This window comes from Molothrus aeneus, chromosome Z (assembly GCF_037042795.1).
Source record: "Molothrus aeneus isolate 106 chromosome Z, BPBGC_Maene_1.0, whole genome shotgun sequence".
In the NCBI taxonomy this organism is placed as follows: domain Eukaryota; kingdom Metazoa; phylum Chordata; class Aves; order Passeriformes; family Icteridae; genus Molothrus; species Molothrus aeneus.
Window position 1 is genome coordinate 48,215,464 of NC_089680.1, and position 26,517 is coordinate 48,241,980.

At 40.2% G+C, this 26,517-nt stretch overlaps 1 protein-coding gene across 1 annotated transcript in view; it reads left to right on the forward strand.

The window, feature by feature from the left end:
* CPLX1 (complexin 1) overlaps positions 1-26,517 on the forward strand; it is a 107,934-nt gene that overhangs the window by 76,048 nt on the left and 5,369 nt on the right. The window lies entirely within an intron of this gene.

Sequence of the window (26,517 nt, forward strand, 5' to 3'; positions counted from 1 at the left end):
CTGTGTCTTCATTTCCCCGTAGACTCTTATTGATTATGATTCAGCTGGGAAAGAAAAGGACAGTTTGCATGCCCTGTTCATAGTGATTGGCAATTCATATGGCCTTCCTGAGGGTCTCAAGAGTTCTCTCCCTCACTGGCCAGTTTTTAGGCAGTCATAAATAGGCCCAACTTAATCTTGCCAGACTCCAGTGCAAAGTGCCCTCCCTGGGTTTCCAGGCCAGGATAATCGTCTTGCTGATGTGGAAGAATGGCTGTGACATTCCTCGGATTGTGAGAGTTTGGAGAAGACAGGCTGGCTGCTGCTGGGAGGGAAGCAGGGAATTTTCTGGGAAATGTTTGCTTTTTCATAATTTCTGTTGTCTACGGTTTTCTAGGGTTCTCTCCTTTCCTTTCTGGTACAGCCTTGAATCTTTCTATGTCCGCTCCTGCTTGGAAGCACAGACTCAGGTTATTAATTTGAAGGCTTCATGGAGGAATTTATTTTGCTTGGCTAGGATGGAGGGAGGAAGAATGCAGGCTTTCAAATCCAGGCCACCACGTTCAATTTTCCCATCATTTCCTGAAACTGTTGACATGGTCTTCACAAGAGTATCAGTCTAAACCAAGTACTGTGGAGGATGTACACTGCTTTTATGCTGTGGGTCCCAAGCCAGACCTCCCAGCCGCCCCTTAGGGTCATAACAGGGCTGAGCTTACTTTTGAAACTGACACCACATACATTTGTAGGATTTCACTATTAATTTTATAGCTGCTGGATTATTTCTGTCATGCTCAGTTATAGTTATAAATTCTGTCTTCTTGTTTAACAGGCTGACTGTAATTTAGAGGAAGGATTCTTCAGCCAGAGATAGAAATAGTCCAGGGCCTGATGTGAGAAAAGCAGCTGATAAATTGCCCCTTGGATAATACAGAAAGCGCAGCGGAGTTTCTAGGTGTTTTTTAATCAGGACTTGCATGCCTGATTGAAAGTTTATTCCAGCTGCTGCCAAGCTGTTTTGGGGATAGAGGCATCCCAGTGTACCTTTCTTGAAAATCCCTCAACTGTTCTCTTATATTCAGAGCTTTCTGATGAATCCCTGGATGTTGACTAGTGGATGGTGCTGAAAGCATTTCTTTCTTTTATTTAATGAGTGACTAAGATATTTTAGGCAGAACCTACCGATTTAAATTATAAACCTGGCCTGCAAAGGTGGACATGGAAAAACAGTGTTGCAGAGAAGCAGAGGATCAGCTTCATCATGTCTGTGTGCTTGATACAGCTGTATACCTGGCCAGAAAATTCTTGCTTCCTACATTCTGGTGTTGTAATCATAGTTTTCCATACACTGTAATTTGCAGGGATGATTAGTTTTGTTTAGAAGGGAAGGATCTAGTAAGCTGCCTTCAATGAAGTAAGGGCAGCACCACCAATTTCTGCAGACAGTCTTTGTTTGAATGACGAGGGAGATATTTCTGTCCCTGTCCACTTTGAGTTATTTTCCAATAACATGGGGGTTTAGCTCAAGTTGAGAATTCAAATGTGTGGCTTAAATTTAGCTGATTTTTAATCCAGAAGTAAGGCTACAAGTTCTAGAAGACTAGATCTTCTAAGACAGTCTCTATCCATATCTCATTGCTAATACTACAGCTCTTCTCTGCAGTGCTTGTTCTTCTGATCAGCTCTGATATGAGAGATGAATGGAAAGTTATAAAGAACAAACAGAGAGAGATATTTTTGAGGCCTGCTTGCATCTCAGCAAAGCCTTGGACATGACACAGAGCCTTCTGGAAATATGAATGAACAGTTAGTTCCCTGAATTCTCACAGGATCAGTCTGATGCTGTTTAATAAAAGCATTTTAGTTAAGTCCTGAAAATTTGATGGGGCTTTGTAAAATAGCTTTCAATAAAAAGTCAATAAGCTGTATGCGGTTCTGAAAGTCTCTCAGTCTTGAACTGTGTTTTTGCTCTTCATCTGCCTTTCTCCCTTGCCTTAAGAAAGAAGATGGATTCCAGAGGAGGAATTGAGAACCACAGATTGAGCTGAGAGCTGCAAAGGGGCATTATGTTAAGCTCTTGCCTGAGGAGTGTGATTTGGACAGTGGGAATGCTGTATGTCTTTCTACAGATGTTTGAAAAGTGATCATACTATCCCAAAACAATAGTTTCAACAGGTTTAGTGTAAGAATATATGTTATGTTTTTTACAGGTTTTTGCAAAGGAAAGCAATGCGCTGTTGTCAAATTTCTGGGCATGGTGAAAGTACTCTTTCCACTTCTAAGGTGTTTACTAGAGAAGAGTGATGTGCAAACAGAAACAAATGGAAAAGCACTGATCCATCTTTGGATGAATGTCCACTCTTTGTCATTCAGGTTGTGTCTGGCAAGTGGTTTAAGGCAGCTTTGTGGTGTAGATTTGGAGGTGGAGAGAGGTAGGGGGTACTTCAGGTCTTCCCTTTGAAGCTAGTGTGAGATTGTCAAATAAGAAGCTGGCAAGCTATGCCTGTTTCTGCAGGGCATCTGAGACCGTGAGGGAAGGAATAGGAATCTAACTGGTTCAGGACTACTCTGAAGGCTCTTTCCCCTGTGTGCAGTCCCTTGTTTAAGCTTCAATTTTCTCTGAGATGTAGCACTCGACCTTGTTTGACAGGCTCAGTGAGTGTCAAGGAGAAAGGCCTGTCACACTACTCATAATCTGCCTCTCATTCTGACATGTCACACTGGAGCCTGTGTAAAAGGCATTTTGTATCCTCTGGGCCCTTCCAGAAACAGGAGTCACAGGTCTGATCAGCAATATTTTTTACAAGAATTTGTGAGTGAATTTCATTGGCAGAAGCCATCACAGTGATAGGGCAAAAGAAATCACAGATTATGAGAGAACTCAGGAGACCAACATTTGTATTGATTTTTCTCTTCTGCCTTCTGGCTGTTCACTTGTGTGGCTCAAATAAAATGGTCAGTTCATGTTTCCAGCTCTGCTTCTGATCTTTTCTTGGCTCACTAATGCAAAATCAGATTTCAAAACAAACAAGATTGTGTTCCTTTCCTTCTCCTGGCTGGTTCTGGGTTTCCAACAGGCAGCTTCTCTCTGCAAAATACAGCTATTTCTCAAGGGTAGTCCTGGGACTTTGAAATACTGAGAGCACTTACAGGGGCATCAGGAAAGGGACAGAAGGCAGGCCTCAGATTCTGCACTCCCACACTGAATAACTGGGAACTGACCTGTCTAAACTCTTTGTCACTTTTGTTCAGTTTAATGATCCATACATGAATGCATGCATGTTAGAGGTGCCACATAACCGGTAACAAGAGCAAATACCTGACTGTAACACAGATTTTGAACTCCCTAAAATAAATTAAATCTACTTAAGACAATTATGAAACCATACCTTTGATAAAACTTCTTCATAAAAGGTTTTGAGCTCAGTGATATTATGTTTTTTAAGAAGTCTCACCACTTGGACAGTTTTGAGACAATTTTTTTCCAGTTCTGGTGCTTTGGGCACCTCTTGTATTTTTTCCTATATTATTGAGGCAGACAAAACCAATATTTGAAGTCCTGGTAGGAGATGATAGTGTGAAGCTCCTCCACAATTCTACAATGTGTATCTTGGCAAGTGTCTTAACCGCAGATCAGTGTAAATAAGAGCACTGGCATAACCACAATAGCTCTATGAAAGACTGTCTCTGATTTGTCATCTGCTTTTAGTAAGGATGTCCAGAAAAGAAAAAAGTATACCTCAAGGTTAGTGAAGTTATTTATTTGGCTGACATGGACTGTTTACCTCTAGTTGTGGAAAGTAGTTCAGAAATGAATTTAAATCTTTGGTTCAAAATCTAAATGTAAAAATTCCTCAATTCCACCCAAACCTGATGTAATATGGAGTTGAGGAATCAGCTATTGATTTACAGAGGATGGAGGTAGTTGAGATGCAGAGAAACCACTGCAGGTGTTTTGTCTGTCCTGATAGCACTAAAAAGCAGGAAATCCATTCTGTTACCTCATCTGTACACCCTTCAAGTTTCAGCAACAAATGTAATTCTGCTGGTTTTAGGAGAATTTCTTGACATTTGCTCAGTGATGACTCAGAAGCAATGTGGTAAGCTCTGCACTGCTGTGCACATATAACTTAGTACACAGTTCTGACAAAGGAATCCAAAATAACAAGTTCAAAGTTTAACTCTAGGTAGCTACAGCTTTGGAGGAGTTTGGTTAAAGCCCCATAGGACAAAACTGTGGCTCTTTCTAGTACAGTTATCTTACAACAGCATTACACAGTGCCTGTTTGCCGAGTCTTCTGTAATCAGAGCATCATGATTGTGCAGTTAGGAAGTTGCTTAAAAGATACTAAAAATATCACAGCTCCTCTAATTAAAATCAAACCTGAAAGCTCTGAAGTGTTGGCTAAGTGGAATAAAAGTTATTAAAGCACCTGGGTCTCACTAGGAGACGCCAGGTCTCCCTGGCTTTACTGTTCTCAAGGACACAGTGAACAACATTACAATATGAATGAAAAATCAAACTGGAAGCTGCACAATTTGATGCCTTTGAAATAGACTAATTTATAAGTTGGTGCAGAACTAACAAAAGGCTATGTTGGACTGTCTTATCATGGTTTTGATAACAGAACACAAAACTGTTATCAAAAGTCTAATTAAAAGGGTAATCTATGCATTTTCTAGCAATTATGCTATTTAATGCAGCTCAGCTCCTTTAAAAACCTCCAGTCTTGCATGCAATATGATCCTAGTCACAGTGGCTAAAACTTTCTGATTTACAAAAGTAGAAATTTAAAGTAAAGAACATCCTCATTTGTAGTTATGGGTAATGCTTGTGATATTTCAGGAATTGCAGCAGCTTTATAATCTGGGAATTGCAGTAAATTCTACCCCAGTAAGCAGCCTCAGGCTTTCCAAAATAGAAGTTATGGTGACTGTGACAGAGTGAAAGTTGAAGTAACATTTATGTCACATTCACCTCCAGCATGGCTTGGAGAAGAGGATCCCTGGAAATGTTAAACAAATGTGTGGATGTGGCAGCTGGGCATGTGGTTTAGAAGTGAGCACAGTGGCACTAGGTTAATGATTGGATTGTTGATCTGGAAGGTCTTTTTCTTAATGACTCCATGATTCTGTGATCTCAGACTAGCTTCTGTTTCCACCTCTTGTCTGAGATAAGTTGTGAGATGGTTGATGTGGTCTCCTCAGTCCTTCAGGGGAAGGGCAACATATGCTTTATGTATGCCCACAAGGTTCCCACTGTCTTGTGGGCATTCCTAGAGAGCTGGGAAGAGTGACAGGAAAGCAGATGCAGAGACAAGGTGTGGTGTGGTCTAGCTACATGACAGGGCTTTTGCTAGTCATCAGTGATTTCTTCCATCCTACTTGAACCACTGGTTTATGGTGCTGCAGGTCCTTCTCTGGCTCCTTTATTTAGCTGGTTGCCTTGAGCTGGGAGGCGGAACATTTTAAGAACATAATACCGCAGCTAAGAGAATAATACCATGATAGAGAAGAGTTATTAATCATTGTACTATAGAGTGTTATCCTAATAATGACAGCAGAACTTAAATCTGTCATGCTTCCTATCCCTTGTGCTACACCATTCATTTAAGAAGACATCCCACTGTGGAGACCATCACAGAGTATAGCGAGAGCAGGTACAAGCTTCTTTTCAGTCTATGACTCTTATCACATTTGGATTCCACACCACCCCCAGAGAAGGAAAAAAAATAAAGAATGCCAATTAATTCAGAGTCACAGTAGGTTGCTGATTAGAAGCTTAAACAGGATAATAAATGCATGGATATTTTTCCACTTAGAAAAACCAGCCCAAAATGTTATCTACAATTCAAAGTAACTGACAATTTTATTTATAATTTTATTTAGAAACTGCAGAGAAATATCCGACATTATTTAACTTGTTCAAAAGCAAATTTATAGATCAATACATGAATATTTTTATTGTTATGCTAATCCAAATATTTTTTGTCTTTTCCCCTTGAAGGCTTTTTTTTCCTGTCTGTTGAATAAGAACTGCCTATGTTCTGATTCTTTGTTCTGAACCAGCATATTCTTTGGGAAAAAGGGCAGGATTGTTTTGCATGTACATTGCACGCTCTGTGAAGGAAGAAGCTTTGCAATGCTTTCTGTGTGGAGAGTTAAACACGTTTTGTTGGTGTATGTGGCCATGGGATAGCTTTTTATGGTTTATCTGACACAAGGTACGTCTTTCTGCTCCATGATTGTTTTCACACAGTCTGTAGGTCATTTCACATTTTTGAAATGTGAAATTTCACGTTTTGGAAACAATATATGTCAACTGATAATAAAATGTCATAACTTGATATTATATGTACTATCCTCTTACATGATGATATCTCCGTATTAAGATGAGTTCTCAGTATTTTTTCAACTCTTTAAGTCCTGATGAATTTTGCTTTACTTGTGTCAATAACTCATGCAAGAAACTTCAATGTGTGTGCAAATGGTGGTAGATCTCTGCCACTTGTTACAGAAGCCGATTGGACAGTCCCAGGGAAATTCTATCTTAAGGCCTCATCTTGACAGAAAGTAGGAATCCATCTCAATACTTGAGGGTGGATTAGTCTCATATTCAAGTGATTATGGCCTGAATATGTTTGCAAGGCTAAGTTTAAATATTCTGGTGGGTGGCTTTACAAAGTTCAAAACAATAATGGGCTAAATGAGCTAGAACATCATATTTAACTAGGAGAACATAATTAATAATTTGAAACTGTTGAAAAAATCTTTTCATGTGCATGCCCACATTATACAAAAAACCTGGCAGTCTTGGAGGGGAAAAAAAATCAGCATTAAAAATAGAAAATACACTGGAATGAAGAAAATGTGAAAGAATAGTACCATCAAGATTGTTATTAAAATGTACCAGAATTCGTAATGGAAGTATAAGAGCAGAAGCAGAACTCTACAACTGGCAGAATTAAAGACAATAAGATGTTTATTTCAGAAAAACCCTAGTCCCCCAAAAGAATAGTTCCAATAATATTATTTGACTATTAAATAAATTTTGCACAACTGTTAATAATGCTGGAAGTTTTTTTCCAGGAACAGAAGATGCAAACAATATGTGTGAGATGAAAATTTTAAAAAGTTATTCATGGCCAAAGATGATGCAAGCTAACAGCACTGAAGTGAAAAGAGGAAACTTGGATGACTAAGATTGTAGGTACAAGATATGAGGCTGGCAGGGTGGGTACATCAGGAACAGAAATAAAAATACATAGAGCCAGTAAGACTGCATTTGATGATATGAGGTTGGAAGAATTGATTCTTGTGTGAGGTTAGAAGTTTGGTTTGCACTATAATAGGACATTCTTAGACATGGTGTATTATCTCTTCCAAATTGTTAGCCTGAAATACTTACTAAAGAAATAAAGATTTTCCCAACAGAACCCTTGTCAAATAGGTAGCTTTTAAGTCTTATGGATAATTAGTCCTTGGCTCTAGACCTAATGAATGCTTTTATTAAGGAGAGAGGCAGTTGTGTATAGAAAGAAGAGAAAATCTGTTTTCTTTTCTGCAGGACAGATTAGGTGCAGGACAGATTAAGAGCTATTATGTCCCATGAAAAATTCATCTGAATCATCATGTGACATAACAATGGCTGTGGATTTCATTTCAGCAATTAAGCCTGTGGTTCAGTGGTGGAAATAAAGGCAGATCCAATTCTTTCAAAAGTTGCAGCTTTACTGAGAGCCATTATTGATTCTTATTAAAATTATGTATTATTTTTGAAAGAAAGAAAAAGGAGAAAAAGGCATTGAATGATAAAACTGCTTCCTACAGTTGGAAATTGCTTTGCATTCTTTTGGAAAAATAAAGGAAAGAATTAAACACTTAATTACATTTTGAATGATGCTAGGATAGGAGACCAGCTCTGCTTACTGATGACTTTGCTTCACTTAGCTACCCCCAAGCCATTGATGCTTTCAGCCAGAACTGAATCACCTTTCTGAAATATGAATGGGTTTCAGGTTGCTTTTTCCCTTTCCTGGTAGGAATACTTGCAGCTTCATTGGCTCAAATTCTCTGCCTGTCCCAGAGGAACAGAGAGGTGCAGGATGAATTTCAGACAAATTTGAGCTGACTGCTGAAAGCGTATCTCCACTCTGGTCAAAGGAGCATTAGAGACCTAAAGCAAAACCACTGTTCAGCAAAAAGAATATATGCAGTGGGTGGCTCTGAAAGTTTCATCAACCCCTTGTCAGAGCAGAAAATGTTGCTGAAAACACTGATGTTGAAGATCCTTGAAGAAAATAAATCAGTTTGAAAGAGATTTGATCTAGCAAGAGAAGAACCAAATGCTTGTGGCCTGATGATGCATCCCTGTCTCGGGAAACTTGTTTTATGTAACACTGGAGTAGCTCTTCAAAAAAGGACTTGTTGACAGCGAGTAAAAAGATCAGTGTAAGTGGAATGTCTTGATTTTACAAAACAGATCAATTCAGGCTCTGAGGAAGGAAAAAATCAAACATGGAAAGCTGTTTATCAAAACTGCAAAATTTCGAGGATTTTTTTAAAGCCTAAAGTAAAGCAAAAGTACCATTGACTTCAGTGGTGTTAGGGAATGTCAAAAAATGCTTATAAGGAGCTCAGAATAGCTGAGAAAAGACAAAAAAACATGGAGGCAAAATGAGTTAAGTGATATCATCAGGATGACCTAGCAATTTAGTGCAAAGCTGGAAAAACTGCATGTTCCTTGAACACCCATGCCTGCTTAACTGTATGGCTTTACAGCATGAGTCTGTAATCCCACTGATTTCCAATAGTGTAAGAAGAGAAGGAGTCTGATTGAGACACAATTCATGTGGCATGGAGAAAGGCAAAGCACTCATGTACATCAGATCTTGGCAGACGAGGCAAAACAGACTGCCTTGTGCAAGTGCTCTGAAGAAATTAGCAGAGTAATAGTTGTAAAAATTATTCAGCTGAGCAGAGATGAGAAGAAGAAATAGGAGAGTCCCAAGACTGGTCCCTGCTTGGAGAAATCACTGAGAGACTTTAATTAATGTTAATTGGAATTAATTGATCTTTTTTGAACATTAAGTTAGCTTGAAACCACAGCTGAAAATGCAATCTTATATTAAGAAATATATTAAGAAGTGAAAGTTTGTATGAAGATCAGAGGATACAAAGTAATAAATAAAATATGGCCCCAGTGTCTTTAATATTCATAAAATGTAAATTGGTAAAGGATATGGATGGGGTTACCTCAGAAAAGAGTTAGCATAGCAATTAGAAATTAGTACATCTGGAAAATTAGGAAGCAATTTCTGACCTGTATCTGTGTCTTCAGACCAGTATTAAGTGAGTTCAGTAAAGTCTTACTATAACACTTAATTATAAAGAACAGTGTGGTAAATCTATAGGATAGATTTTATGAATATTTGAGATGTATTTAGTGAAATGTCGAAAGCTTTTTTTTTACTTTCTTATATAATTTAAATATACACTTAATTATTTAATTATACACTTCCAAAACATAGAAAAGAGGTGATGTGTTTCTGAGCTTTTTTTAGCCAATTGTAAATTACCAGTATTTGTGACATGCACACACTGGAAAACTATTTCAGTTCTGCCTAGAAAAGAGACGGAGAAGACAAATGAGGAATAGGAAAGAACTGATTTCACTAAATATTTAAGTTTAATTTGACTTTTTAAAAAGCTTTAAAAACTTAAAACACACAGAATGGGAAGATTATGCACCAAAGTGTTTCTCTAAGCATATGTTCCAACTCTGCACTAAAGCTTTGAGCAAGAGAAACCAGTTGTAAGGCATGTTCTCCAGGACTCAGTCTTTGCTAGAACTCAGATTTCCATGTGGCTGTAGAGTTAGCCCTATGCATATATCTTTGAATAAATATAATGAACTATTAACGTTTGGTTGAATAATAACCTTTTTATTGACCAAGTACTCCTTCAGATTAAAGAGTGCTCACATCCACCCACAACACTCAATCTCTTTCCTGCTCTCTGAAATTTAATCTTAATGCAGTAATGCAGTTCTAGCTGTTGTTTAAAGAGCACCTGATGGATGATGCTGCAAAATGAAAGCTCAGAAGAATGTATGACAATTGTACCCATCTCAGCCAAATCTCAGAGATGCCCAGTAAGATTGGGATTTGGCAAGTCACCCTAGCAGCTCATCAGAGGAGGAGGGATGTAAGGCTTTGCAGATTGTATGAAATCCTTGCCACAGTTTCAGGTGTGTTGCAGTGGTACTGTGTGCAGGTTGCAGTTGCAGCCTGCACACAGCTTTCAAGCATAATTTCTGAAGTCTTTAAATAGAATTGAAAATGAGAAATATAACAAGATTAAAAAAAAAAAATACATCCATTCATGGAGAAGAGATAAATGACAACCCAAATGCAAGCTGGTTTCATGATGACCCCAAACTGCTGATGGTTGAAAGTAGTTGCTGCCAGAGCAGAATCATTTAATATTACCCTAATTCTTGCAATCCTCCTCTGAGCAGCAACTTCTTTTTGTAACATAGTATTTACAATTTTCCTGTGCCACTGTATTCTTGCTACGCATTTTCAGCTGTGGTGGGTTTTTTCTCCTTTCTTTTCCTTCTAAGTCCAGACAGTGATTTATCCCTACTGCATATAAAGAAACAAGTAAGTCTGGTCTGTTAACACTGGTGACTGTGTCTCCCCTCCCCTCCCCTCCCCTTTTGGTGAGCACAGAAATCACTCTATCACAAATCCATATTTTCTACTTCAAATTTCCTCCTTATTCATCCTGAACCTAAGGAATGTATCTGAGTACTGTAATGTAGAAAGGAAGGAACCTGAATGCGATCCTTTGTTCAAACCACAGCACAACTGCTCTGCTTGAAGCCCAGCAGAAGACCTTGCTATGATTTTAATCTTCTGCAGTGAAGGAAACAGTTGCTAGGGGAGTGCCAGGACTGGAAAGAACTTGGGATGCTGAAACAAGGCTATAAAATTTTAATGTAATGGCTGGAAGACAAAGTCACGGTAGTCTTCTAGATAGTACTTACCAGATAATATTTTTACACAGCATTATGCTCTGTCTTTCTGCACTTGACTCTGACAACTATGGACCTTCACACACTCTGCCCAAGACTCCTTTCCATTTCAGTCTTATCCCACTTCTGCTGCAAGAAACATACATGGTGTTCAATTTCACAGATTGTCCCAACACACAGCTACTGGCATAATTTCTTCAGATTTTTGTAAGGGGGTATCTGATGAAACCTCATTCTTGGAACAATATCTTAATTCTCACCAGAAACAGTAAATTTTCTCCAAAAGCCTGACTAGCCAATGAGATTTAGATTTAAATACCCTGCAGCCGTGCAAAGCTTAAGACCCACTCGCTCCTTTGAAGGAGACAATCTTCGAGGGCCTCAGATTGTTGGAGAGCAGTGGTGGCAGGCCAGAACCCAAAGAGAAGAGCTGCTGGAAGATGGCTCTTACTGTAGCTCAGGATGCGCAGAAAAAAACATTCCAGCCTCATTCCTTGACCTTTTCCTGGAAGTATTATTTATCCAGCTTAGCCGCAACACTAAAAAAGGTCCACAGATTACAGGGGGAAAAAGGGTTAGTGAGGTGGAGCATCAAGCTTTGACATTGCTGGACTTCATCTGTTCCTACTGTACATTCCTCTGCTGAAATTATAATTTTGGGCAGGTAGTGAATATTATCATCCTGACTGGAAATCCATTAACTCTGTGGAAGGTCTTTCGTATTAGTCATCAGAGATAGTGACACTTATCTTTGGTCTGCTCAAAATGATAGGCAGCACATTTAAAAAGAGCTAAGTGTCTGGTAAGCAACAAAAAAGGCCTTGTAGGGAAACGAGAATTGAAGGAAGTCTATCTCACTGCTATTACCAGCTTTCATTAGCTGAACCCAAATTTATGGTTGTTTCCATTTCTGCTGAAGGAATGGATTATGCCTAAGATGAGGTGGGGTGGGGAGGAAGAGAGAAAGAGGAAGGGAGAAAATGGAAGAAGAATCTCAATTCTTTCTAGTTTTAGTGAATCAGTCAGAATGAGAATGAGTAATTATGTACCTGTTTTTTAAAAAATTGAAGGACTTCACAATGGGCACCTGCAGAGATCAGAGTGTGAGATGAATTCAAGTGATGAGAAAGCTTTGGGAATATTTGGGATCATTATAGGGATAACCAGGTTCACCAATGAGTTTGCCTTACCAACCTTTAGCAATCAAGCTGTTCATTGTCTCCACCTGAGCTGACAGTCATTTCTTCCTTGGTACTCAGTAGGGAGAAGTGCGTACCTGAGAGCATGGTGTTCCAGATGCACACCTTGGAGTGGAGTGTACTGCTGCCCACAGTGTATGCCTCTCCCCACTGACCAGAAGGGCTTTGAACAGATGATTAACTTGTAGCTGTCAAACTATTGAGCAAGTGCTCACTCCTTGTCTTCTATTGCCAGGTGTAGAGGAGTGCCCAAAATGGGAGAACATTATGCTAAAGAGGCAGCTTAGGTAATCTTAGTCATGACCTTAAACCAGTTTGCAGTCTGTTTCTCTCTCTGGAGCTGGAGATGGCTGTGTCTGGCAAAGGGCAGCCCCTGAATTCTTGTCACAGAGGCCACCCTTGTAAGACCCCTGCTGTCAGCACCTGGACATATGAACCCAGTGCTGTGTAGCTTCCCAGACTTTATATCTTTTGCTGTAAAATGGCCTGCATTTCTAAGGTATGGTTCAGAGGTTAATTGTTGTAGTGTCTGGAGTTTTGCTTTTTGTTTTAAATATTCTTTTCAGATTATATCAAAGCAGGAAGAGCCACAGGGCAAAGTGGAAAAATATTGTTAATGTCTCCTAATTAAATTCATTGAAGCAAATCATCTTTCTGCTTCCTATGCTCTCCATTGTCTGCAGTGTTTCTGTGTCTCCTCCATCATGAGTTGGCTCCTTCTTCTCCTGGGAGCCACATACTTGCTCTGATAAAGTCTGATGAAGTTAGTGCCCCAGAAAAGTTATTTTCCAAACACAAGGCCAAATAACCAAACAAATAATATTTTCACACAGCATTACTGAATAATAGCACAGAGTCCTCAGGCTTGTAGTGACTGCACTGGGAAGCAGGTGAGAGATGGAATATTGAGGGGCAGTCTAGAGAGCAAGCAGGTGCTTTTAGAGCCAGCTATGATCATGCTATGTCTTTGAGTTGTGCTTGTTTTCAGACAATCAGAGGCTGTGTTTGTCTAAGACTTACGCTTTTTTCCACCTGACACATGAGTGGGAGGGGCTAGTTTCTTTCTGTGGTGAGAAGGAAGTCAAACAAGAGCAGGAACTGGGGCTAAGGAACCTGCCACACTGAGAAAGTGACAGGCAAGCTGTTACCAGTAAGGATGCTGAGAATGCATGAACATATAAATAAAAGGGAGATTTTCTATCAGCAAAGAGATGCACACCATGTTTCCCACTCTTCCTGAAAATACTCCAGAATTAGAAGCTTGTGCCCAGCTTAAAAATCTGCACACTATTTTTTTGCCAATGTGCAAACTTCCTACCCTCCCACATTCTACAAATCTCTCTGACAAAAATCCTGCAGATTTCCACCCATGAAGCACATAAGGTCAAGAACAATAAGTACCTGAACTCAGAAACATCAGCATCTGCTAAGCAAGGTCTGAAAGGTAATCACAGGGTATATACTTACTTGACCTGTTGTCATGATGCCAGGACCTGTCCATCAGTGGGCATGAAACAACACCTCTTTTCACTCCTGCAGCCCAGACAGCTCAGACACGGGGAAGTATTTCTACTTTTTCTTTGTTCTGCCCAGGCTCTAGTGTGGGCTGAGCTTATTGGTGGCTTCACTCTTCTGCATACATAGAGCCCTTTTTTTCAGGTGCATCTCGAAGTCACAGTGTTCCTTCTCTCAGTATCAGAGTTCCTAGATTTGTCACTGAGTTTGTGCTAACTTCTGCATGTACTTTCATGGTAGTAATTTTTAAAGAACTTTACTGTTAGTCAAAGGCATGCTTCCACTAACACAGGACTTCTCTTATGGCAGCAAAGACTGAGATTTGAAACGGCTTTTCTCCAGTTTCTCAACAAAAACTGTTATGTGAAAAGATTCCAGGTTTTAGCCTGGGAATTTGGATAACTGGGGCCATTACCAAAAAGGCTGAGGCTTTGGCCAAAAACCCCAAGGAGCTGATGCAAAAAAGCTCATGTGATCCCAAAAAAGCTAGTCAAGTGTATTCTTTCTAGACCTTTTTAATTACTCCTTTTTTTTGCATTTGAAGAACAATTGTTCATTAATGGCCTGAAGCAATATAATTTTCTTAAGTAATAGGATTCCTAGTGGCTCATGATGTTGGGATACAGGGCAGCATAATCAGCTGAGCATGTTGGTGGTGTGGATGGTCACATTTATGTGCAGGTTCAGTTACCAATGTGCTCCCTTCCAACAGTCCTTGCCCCCTGAGGTCATCCAAGGTGTGATTTAAGGTCTCTCTGCCCTCTTGCTCTGCTTCCCACACCCCACACCAAGGTACTGGAAGTTTCATTAATGACATTAAAGTGCTTAGGCATATGAAAATAAAATAGACAGCCAGCTTCCCTTTGCTTAGCTTGCAGAGAATAAGATGAGCATGGCTGGGTATCAGTTATCCCATAAGTAAGTTCTTTGAACTGCTGCTTTTTGACATGGGCATGACAAAAATCCAACATGCTGCATGAATTCCATCCACTACTGTGGCAGAAAATCCCCACCCAGTTAGATCAAGAAAGAGAAAGAAAATGGGCTTGTTACTCTTTCTTGACTCACTGTCTGGAAGATGAATACTTCCATGCATTGAGAGGTTAAACACTTCAGCTGTTCCATACCCATCTGTCTGAATTGCTGTGAGGTCCTGCATATATGGAGAAGGCAAGAAAAACTGGAGACCCCAACCAAGACCTTGAGAAACTTTGAAATTTATTGAAATTATTAAAGAGCCTTTGAAAAGGCTCCTTTTGGTATTTTAGTGAATGGATGCCAGTAGGAGATGAAATGCCTTTGTCTTGTTGCCATAGGACAAAGGTATGCCTGGAAGAAATGTACAGTAGAGTCAGCAAGTTCCTCAGCATAAGGTTTGTCTCCCCCTTCTGCTGTACAGCTCTTAGCTTGATGTGGTCTGTGAGCTCCATGGACTCTGCCCCTGGTCACAAAGCCCTGACAATACAAAACATTTGTTCTCTGACCATGTCCAGTCAAGAGAAAGGATGAGCAAAGCTCAACAGCTGATTCCACAGAGAGGAAATAAACATGCACCTCATCTCTAGAATGGATTTTGAGTTATCAGCCCAGCTAGTTGCTTGCTGTTCCAATGGTCTGAGTTTTTTTTTTTTATGCCATGGCTGTTTACAGTTGAAAATAGTTCTTGAGGTTTGTCATAGCAACCCAACTATAGCAACACTATACAGACTGAGTGGGTCTCCCACTTCAACACCATTATTGCTGTTTGGTTGGGTTGTTAAGATGAACCAGGTATTTTCCCTTACTTGCTTTCACTACAAACATGTCTTCTCTAGTCTCTTGGGAAGCAAGAAAACTACCTCGAATTATGTAAGGAAGAGGCTGGCGTGCCTGTTCAAAAAGGGCTAGAGAAAAAGAAGTGACTTGCCCTTCATTTTGTCATGTCCTTCTGAAAAGCAGCATATGAATTAGCACTCATAATTTCTTACTTGCTCTTTTGGATGCCAGAAGTTTTCTTCCTATTTTTAAAGCATTTTGATGTCAGAGTTCTCACTTCTGTTGCCAGTTAATGGGATTGAGAAATACTCTTTGTACTTCAGAGGCAAGAGTGTGTCAAAGGTTTGAAACTAATTGATTAACTACCTTTGATTTTACTGAGTCTTGGCTCAGAGTTTGTGACAATGCCTTGGTCTCCACAAAGGTACTGGCAGGGTGGCTGTGCTAATTAGATCCTAGGTGCAATGACAGGATTTATTCCACACAGAAGAATCCCCAAGGAATTGATGACAACAATTAAATAGTCTCAAAGCAAGGACTAAAGATAATCACCTAACTAATATTTCCTGATCTCTCACTATTGCTGAATTACATTACCTTGTGCTGTCAACAAAGTCAGCATTTACAACTTTGGTGTAGGTTACTTAAAATAAAGTTCTTCTTGAAAAGTTTGAGGCAGTTTATTGTCCTCTCAAATTCATCCTATCAACCCAGGGAAGTTACTGAGGACAGTATAACATATGAAAATGGCAGAGAAACAACTTCTAATATTTCAGTGTGGCATCATTGTAAGCAATAACTATGTTTCAGAGCTTACAGTGTAGCCCCTTTAGAAGGGTAAATCTTAAATTCTCTGTTCACCAAGAAGAAATTAATTGTCTCCCATGTGGTCACACAGAAAGCACAGAAAAATTGCAGATGCATACCTAAATGTTGGTCTAAGGACTTCTTTTCCTCCCAGGTTAGTTCCCAGAATACTTAGCAGTAGTGATATATGAGTGCTACTTTTATACCTGGGCCTGTTAGTTGGCTTTCTTCAATTTTTTTTTTTTGTGTAATAATCTATGATCTGTTGAATATTTTTAGTTGGAAAATTATCCTTTTAATTTCCCTCAAAACTACTGCCTAACAGAAGACTACAATTAAATGCAAATATCCCTCACTATAGTGCTGAACTACACTAGGGAACACAAATTTACCTGGAGCATACTTTCAGTCATGTACAAGGGTACCACTTCCAGAATCCTTTCCAAGTTCCTTCTTGCTTTGCTGTGATGAGCTCTGTTAACCTATTACTTTGCTGATAACTCCATCCTACATGTTCATGAGCTCTTTTTAGTGTACTACAAAACACCAAGGATTACCTGAAGTTTCATTATATCTATCGCTGATGTGTGCACAGAGGAATGTTCTAGCAATATACTAGAAACAAAACTGATAGTAAGAAACTGTTTTTTAAAAAATCTTGCTTTCATGCCTTCCCAAGGATTTGCAGACATGAGACGCAGAGAGCTCACACAATTTACCTACTGAAAGCTGAACTTAAAATGAATCAGCCACTTAGGGGTCAACCTCTGAATTTTCAGTTGGCTTCAAGCTCCAATCTGTGAAATTGCTTGTGATCAATAAGGCAATGAAATGCTGAACCCCACCAAGACCAAATGTAACAAGGCAGGATAATAATTAATTTTTAAGCCTTGTGAGCTAACAATGAATTCCCTATTGCCTGTAGAGTACAAACTATATTTCTTTTGGCAGTTATCTGGATCTTCATCATGCTTTGCACTCCAAAAAAAAATATTACTCCTTATCCTGTGGTGAACCACTCCTTATCCTCTGGAGCACTTGTATTATTAGATTCTTTTAAAAAACATACTGACTGTACTAGAGCTTTCAAAATGAAATTTAGTAATGCAAAAATAAAAACAAACCCAGAAAACCTAAAACAAACAAGAAACAAAACAAAAAAGAGCTGTCACACGTGGTAAACAAAGGCTATAGAAAAGAAATAGTTGTGTCTAATCTAAATTGCTTCAGTATCCTGGGGAAATAATTATACCAGTTTGTACTAAAATAAAGGCTTTCATTTGGCAAAGGAAATACATGCAGGAGGCAGGAAGAAGGATGAGCAGCTTATACTCTATGTTCTGATCTTCCACAGCACACACATAAAGAAAGATTTATCCTATGGATTTTTTTAATGCTATCAGATATGTAGGTATAACGTAAATTCTTCTGAACTCATACAAGCAACTGCATTTATCCATTATCAGGATCCTGCCATTGGCTTTTGGGAAGATTTTCTTGTGGAAAACTAAATGTAGACTTTGAAACACAAGAAATCAAAACCTGCTTTGGCTAGGAGCACACCTGCTCTGCATCTCTGGAACATGCCTCTGTTCTCATGGGAACCTTCTGCAGCTTGACCCCATCTTGGTGATCATGGAGCTAATCTAAACTTTCCTATGAGTAACCTATGAGCAATTAAACTGCAGTTGTTACTGTGGAATATGTAAATTTTCTTTCTTCTTATCCTGCTTAACTGCTTTGAAGAATAAAATTGACCCAGATTTTTTTAACTGAAGCTGCAAGTTGGATTCTGGGGGAGAAATTTTTCCACTGGACCCAACAGGTTTAGGATTTCAGTATGTACTGTATCTTGGGCCCTGTGGTCATGAGTTAGTGCACTGCTTTCAGTCCACCCTCCAGGTACCTAAAATCAGTATTTTGGAGCCTCTGATCCTATGCTCTTCTTCATGAGTCAGATACTCTCTGCTTACTCTGGAGATTTCTTCTCTGATTACAAAATGGGAGAACTTTGCTAGTCATCAGTAATTTAATTATCTCCATTCCTGAAGCTTTCAAGACCTCATTCCCTCTCACTGCAGCTGACCATATTGCAGAAAGGCATTGTTTTAATATGGATGCTACACACAAACAGAACAAAATAAACATATTTGCAAACACAGAGAAAATGAAAACATGCTTTCTGCTGAGTATTCAGAAAAATTAATGGTATATGATACCTATATCTGTTGTTTCTCAGAGTCTTGGTTTCCAAAGAGTAGTAAATTTGTTCACAAATTGCAGTTCACACTGCCTATGTGTAGTAATGGGAAAAAAAGGCATTTGTCTGGGAAAACTTAGCTCAGTCCTGCAACTTGAGTAGTGAGCAGAATGGCCAGTTTGCTTTTGCAGAGTCAGCGCGCATAGTAGATTAAGCCAGAATGTGTTTCCCATCTGCCTCTATGCAATCACATCCAGCATGGGGGCAAAACAGGAGGAGCTAGAGACACGTGTGCCTGCAGGGCCAAGACCTTATTGGCACCACAGGGGTATGGTGGATGGCTCCTGTTACTAGCTGTCAGAAGAGCAGACCTTAGGCTCTTCAGAGATCTGCTTGGCAGAATACCATGGGATAAAGTTTGAAGTGAATAGGAGTCCAAAATGCTGTTCAATATACATGGATCTCCACCTCCAAACTCAGGAACAAAGAATCCCAACAAAGATGCCCAGCAAGATCATGGAGCAGATCCTCTAAGCTAGAGAGACACGGATTTGATGGCTGGACCACTTGGTGGTTAAGGAATTGGTTGGATCGACACAAGAGCTGTGATGTAACATCCCATCCTTACTGGGGAGGGAACATGCAAAATTCAAAAACCCTTGTGGTCAAAAGTAACAACAAAAGTCAGAGGGTCCACAAAAACTCACAACATTTTATTAGTAAATTACACACTTGGCATGGAAATTGGTATTAGCTAGTCCCCGACCTACCATATAAGCAGATGGTAGTGGATTTTGGGCAAAGGGTTAAGATGAAAAGGAAGAGAGAAGGGAAGAGATGAATTAGAGAGGCAGCAAGAGAGGGGAGGAAATGGCAGAAGGAAGGTGGGAAGGTTTCGGGAAGGGAAGGGAAGGTTCCAGGAAGGTTCCAGGAAGGTTCCGGGAAGGGAAGGTTCTGGGAAAGTTCCGGGAAGGAAAGGTTCTGGGAAGGTTCTGGGAAGGGAAGGTTCTGGGAAGGAAAGGGAAGGAGAGGAGAGGAGAGGAGAGGAGAGGAGAGGAGAGGAGAGGAGAGGAGAGGAGAGGAGAGGAGAGGAGAGGAGAGGAGAGGAGAGGAGAGGAGAGGAGAGGAGAGGAGAGGAGAGGAGAGGAGAGGAGAGGAGAGGAGAGGAGAGGAGAGGAGAGGAGAGGAGAGGAGAGGAGAGGAGAGGAGAGGAGAGGAGAGGAGAGGAGAGGAGAGGAGAGGAGAGGAGAGGAGAGGAGAGGAGAGGAGAGGGGAGGGGAGAGGGAAAGGAAAGGATAGGAAAGGAAAGGAAAGGAAAGGAAAGGAAAGGAAAGGAAAGGAAAGGAAAGGAAAGGAAAGGAAAGGAAAGGAAAGGAAAGGAAAGGAAAGGAAAGGAAAGGAAAGGAAAGGAAAGGAAAGGAAAGGGTAATGAAGGACAGGTTGTCAGGGGTCGTGGGTGTTCTTGTTTCCTCCTTTACAGTCCATGCCCACTTCTTTACCTCATTTGTGTTGTGCTGTGTTGGGCTTATCTACAGGCGCCAGAATAGGATTTTTGTCCTGGAAAACTTCTGCACTTACCTCTGTATGTCCCCCATCTCCCAGCCATGTCATGTTCTTTCCCATGGCTTGTTACTACCAACAATTCTTGGCTGTTATTACCAGCATGGTTGGCTCCACAGCTATTGGGCTATCAGTGTTTGAGACATACACATTTAGCATCGTCTTCTAGGATTCCACATGCGGTTAAAGGCTCAATGTCCAAGTGGACAGAGATGAGTGGTGTCCTCAGGGTTCGGAGTTGAACTGGCACTATTTAGCATCTTTGTCAGTGACACAGACAGTGGGATCGAGGGCACCCTCAGCAGGTTTGCCACAGACACCATGCTGTGTGGGGCAGCCACATGCTGCAGAGAAGGGATGCATCCAGAAGTGCCTGGACAGGCTGGAGAGGGGAGGCTGTGCAAACCCAATGAAGGTCAGAAAAGCCAAGTGCAAGGTCCTGTATCTGAGGCAGAACAATCCCAAGCACAGATACAGACTGGGCAGTGAATGGATTGAGAGCAGCCCTGAGGAGAAGGACTTGAGGGTGGATGAGATCTTTGACATGGCTTGGCAATGTGCACTTGCAGTCCAGAAAATCACTGTGCATTAAAAGCAGCTTGCATTAAAAGCAGCTTGGCCACCAGATCTAGTGAAGTGATTCTATCCCTCTATTGTGCTTTCATGAGACCTATCTGGAGCTCTGTGTCCAGATCTGGGTTCCTCAACATAAGAAGGATAGGGACCTGTTGGAGCAAGTCCAGAGGAGGGTCACAAAGATGATTAGCGGCCTGGTGCACCTCTCCTCTCTCCCATGGCTGGATGACACTCTAAGCAAACTATTCTAGTGGGGGGTGTCCCTGCCTGTAGGGAGTTTGGGATGATTTGGAAATATTTGTAAGGTCCCTTCCAGCCCAAGCCATTCTATAATCCTATGATCCCCTTCTTTTCACTAGGTTTGTCTGGACTGGTCTCTATGGAAACCAGTGAAACAATTCCCCTTGATATGAGTTTGCAGAAAATTCAGAGATGGCTTCTGCAATCAGGAACCTGATGTAGTTCTGCTTTTCACTTAAACAGCAACAGTGGACAGATATGATGTTGTTTTCAATCAAAGTAAACAAACAAGGCTTGTTGAGTACAGATCTGATCTCCTCCAGATGGAGTGCTTTATCTTGCACTCCATCTGTTGTGGGGCAGCAGAAAAGCAAATTTCATATCTATTGTTTAGTATAGCATTACACTTGGATGCTTGGAGCACTGGATATTCCCATAGGACTGTTCTGCAGTTTCACAGCTAATTGAAACGGAAACCAGGGGCATGGTTCTCAGGCAGCAATATTGCCAGGGGGGAGAAGGAAGGACTGCTAGATTCACCCAGTGTCACCAGAAGAAGATGCTGATGGGAGGCCAATGAAGATCAGATGAGCCCTTTGAAATCTGTATTGGCATCTGATTTATGTTTGTGGTGCAAGAGAAAACCTGCAGGCCTCTGTGTTTGCTGTGACAGCCCTCTGAGAGAAACAGGGGGATGAGACTGAAGAACATACTGGAAGACCTAAAACAAGACAGGTCATGCAAGAAGAATTGCTGTGATTTTGACAGAGCTGAAAGCCTGAGCTACCACAGAGTAGCAAGGCATGTGTAGCCACAGGGGAAGTAGAACCTTGATTGAGGTAAAGGATTCAAAGGACATGAGTTAGGTTTACAAATAATTACTGCTGGAAAACTGCCTGGAAAACTCTGACAGCCCCCAAGGAGATGGTTTTGGAGCATCTTTTCCAGGAGAGAGGAGGCTCTGGCTTTGCATCTCAAGTGTCCCCTACCTGAAGTTTAATTGTCTTCCTTTCTTTCTCTCTGCCACCTCCCTCCTGAGCTGTGCTCCTGTTTGGCTCACACACAATTGAACAATGTAGTTTGGGTTGCCAGACTTTGCCTTGTTCTTTTCCATTATTAATCAGCTGTCTTCTGCTAACACATTGACAGGGTCAGCAGAGCTGTGCAGCAGCATGTAGAGACAAGAAAATGCCCACACCTACACTCATTCCACACAGAGCCCCCATGCACACCCCCCACACACCCTGCTGGTGTGTCATGGACTGAGACACCCTGCATTCTCTCTCATGCCTTTCATTCCTTGCCCCAACTTGAAATTGGCATGATTGCCCACATGGCAGGCTGTGATTCGTTGTTCATTACTCCTCAGAAAGCAAAGAGATTATCTAGGGTCAGCGTGTCTGAGTTGCCTGAAACAGTCAGTGTAATTCTAACACTGCATGGCAGACCTTGCACTTAAATGGGTTACTTGAGAGACCAAGAGAGTGTCCTCCTTTAATATGTGTTAAAAGGCTCCCCCACAAGTTTTCTGTGGACTAATCCTCACTATCAAGCTCAGGATGAATGAACTGATTAGAAAGACAAGTAGACCAACAAAAACAAACAAGCAAAAGGAGCCAAATTTAGCTCAAAATGAAATCAGATTTGAGGTGAAAGAAAAGCCAGGGCACATTTTTGGGCAGATCTACATCAAAGTAGGCTCTGTGCTTTAAACAGTCGTGAGAACAGTGTACTTGGGACTCTGGGTTTCAGCACCCTCACCTCCTGTATTTGACAGCCTGTTCACTCACAGAGAGACCAAAGAAAGACTTCCAAGTTTGTAGAAATCAAATAAAAGGGGAGTCTTCTTCTGTACCCTAGACTCTCACAGTTGTGGAACTAAAGGTCAGTGCTGAACTCTACCCATTGCTCTTGGTTTGTTTCAGTCCTACATATATCATTTATTCCTGGCAGGAAATTCCATGCATTAATGTTGGAAATATCTAAATTGGCCTGATTTTCTCTTTGCTAATGGAAGAGAAAAATAAGAACTTTGCACAATTGATAAATAATATCCGAAAGGACATGTGAAAGATAAGTCTTTTTGCAGGAGCTGCATATTTTCCAGATTTTTTTTAAGACATTTCATGACAAATCACATTAGACATGAGGAGAAATATTTTATTTGCAAAGGGTATTTAAGTTCCAGAATAGGTGAGAGGTTTTCAGTAGTTGGAGTCTAAGAAAAAGATTTATTCAGGTCAGGTTAACTCTTGAGATAAAATGATGTGCATGTTGCCCTTCCAGTGTCTTTTCTAACCATATGCTTTGAAGTCTGGCTAATTTTTTTTTTCTTTTTTTGTATTGAGGTTCAGAATATGAATGAAACTTAACAGACAGAAACTATACAGAGCTGTTAGTATAGTTTATATCCCATAACATTTATAGGAAGCAAGATAAGGAATAAGCATTTAAATCTCTCAGTAGCTTTCCAAACCTTAGCTAGTAAATAAAATAGTAATTCCAAAGATGGCTGTATCTGCCACGGCTGTTTGGACATAGTTTCAGCAGTGCTCTACCTGCAGCTGTGCAAAACCACTGCAAAGTTCAATTCCATGAAGAGAGATGAAACCACTACAATTCACATGCCAACCTTTTCCCAGAAGACAAAGCTCAGTGTTATGTGATACATAGTATTATTTCACACAATATTATTTCCTGTGCAGTAATATTTGTACTGAGGTCCAGTTTCAAGCTCTCAGAGCACATGGAGGGAAGAGTTGTCTCCTGACTTCTCTTGTCCCACCATACAGTCTTAAAGTAGTCTTTGTATCCCCCATAAACCTCCTTTTTTAGTTCTTTAGCTTTTTCAGATAAATTACTTGTTTCTAAGTAGGCAGTTCCAAATCTCATCCAAGGAAAACTGCTCCTTTGCACGTTGATTGCCGCTGTCTTCCTGCAGAGTCAGTTCCACTCCTGACCCAAAGACAAGCTATTACTTCTGCAAGTCTCTTGACTAGGATATTACTGTTTATTCATTCCATGGCCTAGATATTTGCTAGATAAACATGTTCATTTTTAGTAGGAATTGTTGGCTCATCTTAAGAAATTGTAACTGTATTTATGATAGGTTCACATTTTGGGCTTCAGATCCCATTGGCTCAACAGCCTTCTACTCCCTTACAATCTTACCATCATTATATCAAATTTCCAGAATGTTCCCAGTTCATGCACCTACTTTGCCTTGTGAAAAACGGATGAATAAGAAAGAAAAGAGACGGGGAGGAGGCTGATGTTGTATGTTCCTATGTTAGTCTGGTCTTTTCCTGACATCCAGTCAGTGAGGGCCTGGGTGTTTTTTCCCTACTCTTCCCAGCTGATGACTGAGGACTCCAGGCTGACAGTATTTCTCTAACATAACCCAGTGACAATAATCCAATCCCCATGTGGCCACAGAGTAATAACTTTATGAGTGGCAGGAGGGTAGACTTACTAAAAACCCAGTATCTTCCTGGGTTAGGTCCATAATTCTGCTTATAGTAGAAGACATGAATATGTGACTAAGGCCAAGCAGGTAATGATACAGCTTTTGATATTAAATTTTGTGGGATTGAACCCTGAATAAAAATGAAATTATTCTCATCCCTCAAATTTTTTGAAAGTTATGAAATATTTCCTATCCTCGGGGAAACCAGAACACCAGGAAGATTATTTTTAGTCATGTTTTTAAAAATAATTTGTTGACTTCACACAAATGATTTCATGGAAGAAATAATTTTCTTCCAAGTAAAGACACTTTTTAAAAATTTTTCTTATATTAAGACTTTCATTTCTATAATTTTATTTCCTCTGAAACAATTTTAAACCTAAAGTATGTCATTTACCTATGAATCTTCACAGCTTACATTTTTGTTAATGCAAAGCATTACAAAATATTATAAAATTTAAATGATAATACTAGATTCTCATAACTGGTTGGTTTTGTTCCACTCACTCCTTCCTGTGAGCTGAATATTTGTTCCTGAGCTAGAGGATCAATGCATCTTGAGCTGGTACTTGTTTTGTGATGGAGGATTTGAAAGCATGCAGGGTACCTGTGTGTTACTGTGATTTATGATGTCTCCATTACTGTTCCCCTCTAGCTGGTGAAGGAAGACAGAATCTGCATATAAATTACACTGGGAATCACCTAGAAACATCTACCTGTGGCCTGAGAGGGAGAATGGGGCAGTCTGGCTGCAATCTAGCACTGCATGTCATTCCATCTGCGGGTAGCTGGTCCTGTGTTGAATCTCCTTTGTGGCGTACAGACCTGTTACTACAAGTTGGTCAAATTCTTTCTTTGTCTCACATGAGAATGGATTTATCATTTGTCTTTAATATCTTTCCCGTGAAATCAGGTGTGACCAGCACCCAGTAGGTATAAAAATTATAAGACAAATGTCCTTAATGAGCATTTTGGCATGAGAGAATTGATTTAGAGAGCTAGAGTGTGTCAAAGCCACTGCTTTCAACTTTGCAGGCTGTCATCTTAAATATAAATTACGGCGGAGAAAGGAATAAAAAATAATGCCTTTGCTCAGAAAGGAGGAAAGGTCACACCCAACAGGCCTCAGAAATCAGAAAGTCATGAATGCAGCAGTGCACTTTTGGTTTTACTGGTTAACAGTTTGTACTAATTTTAGAAGTAGGAAAAAAATGAAAAGAAAAAATAATGAAAATAGCATCTAATTCATGTCTATTCAAAAGTAAGGTTTTATTGGTACTTGAAAATACTGAGTGTGTGGTACCAAGTTAGTTCTTTGATGTTTTTGAAATCATATATAATTTTCTTTTCGATGTTGTTTTCAAGTGTATTCATGCAACATGGATTGTAAGCAGTTGAGCAGGTGTGTGTGAGGTGACTGGTGGTGGCTCAGGAGCTGATAGTGAGCAGCCATTAAGGTAGTTTTTCAAAATGTAAAAAGGATAAGCAGAAGAATACTGCTGCCAGACAGGGAGCTGTGAGCTTGGAGACTGCAAGCATCCTTGAAATGTACAGCTGGTCTCTTTAAAGCTCTGCTGGGCACTGAGAAATGGGACACTCCCTGGGTTTGCATCACAATCATGGTACCAAGAAAGTTTAACCTCCAGTTGTCATCAGAAAAAGTGGAAGCAGTCTGGGAAATTTGAATTGATCTGAATAAAGAGAGCAGGTCTCTGAGCAACCTGACCTAGCTGAAAATGTTCCTACTCACTGCTTGGACTGGATGGCCTTGAAATTCACCTCCCAGCCCAACCCATTCTATGATTCGATAGTACAGAAGATAGCTTGCAGGTAGATGTTTTGCTCTAGATTTGCATATGGCAGTGTGAGTTGATTTTTTTTTTTCCTTGTCTATAACCTTAATCTCTGAAGCAGTGCAAAAAACACTTATGGAAAGAGCAGCATATGCATATGTTTAGTCCTGTATTAAATCTAGCCTCTTGAATCTAATATCATAAAATAGGATTCTGGTTACTTATCTAATGTCTTAGTGGCATGCTGCTAGTTCTTAGTGGAAGTAGCAAACTTCAAGTACTCATTCTACTCAGAGGGTTCAGAGTGTTTCTCCTCAAATGGTATGAGTCAGCTGATTTTCTCATGATCGTTTATTTTCACAGAGGACTTTCTGTCCCACTTATAAAAA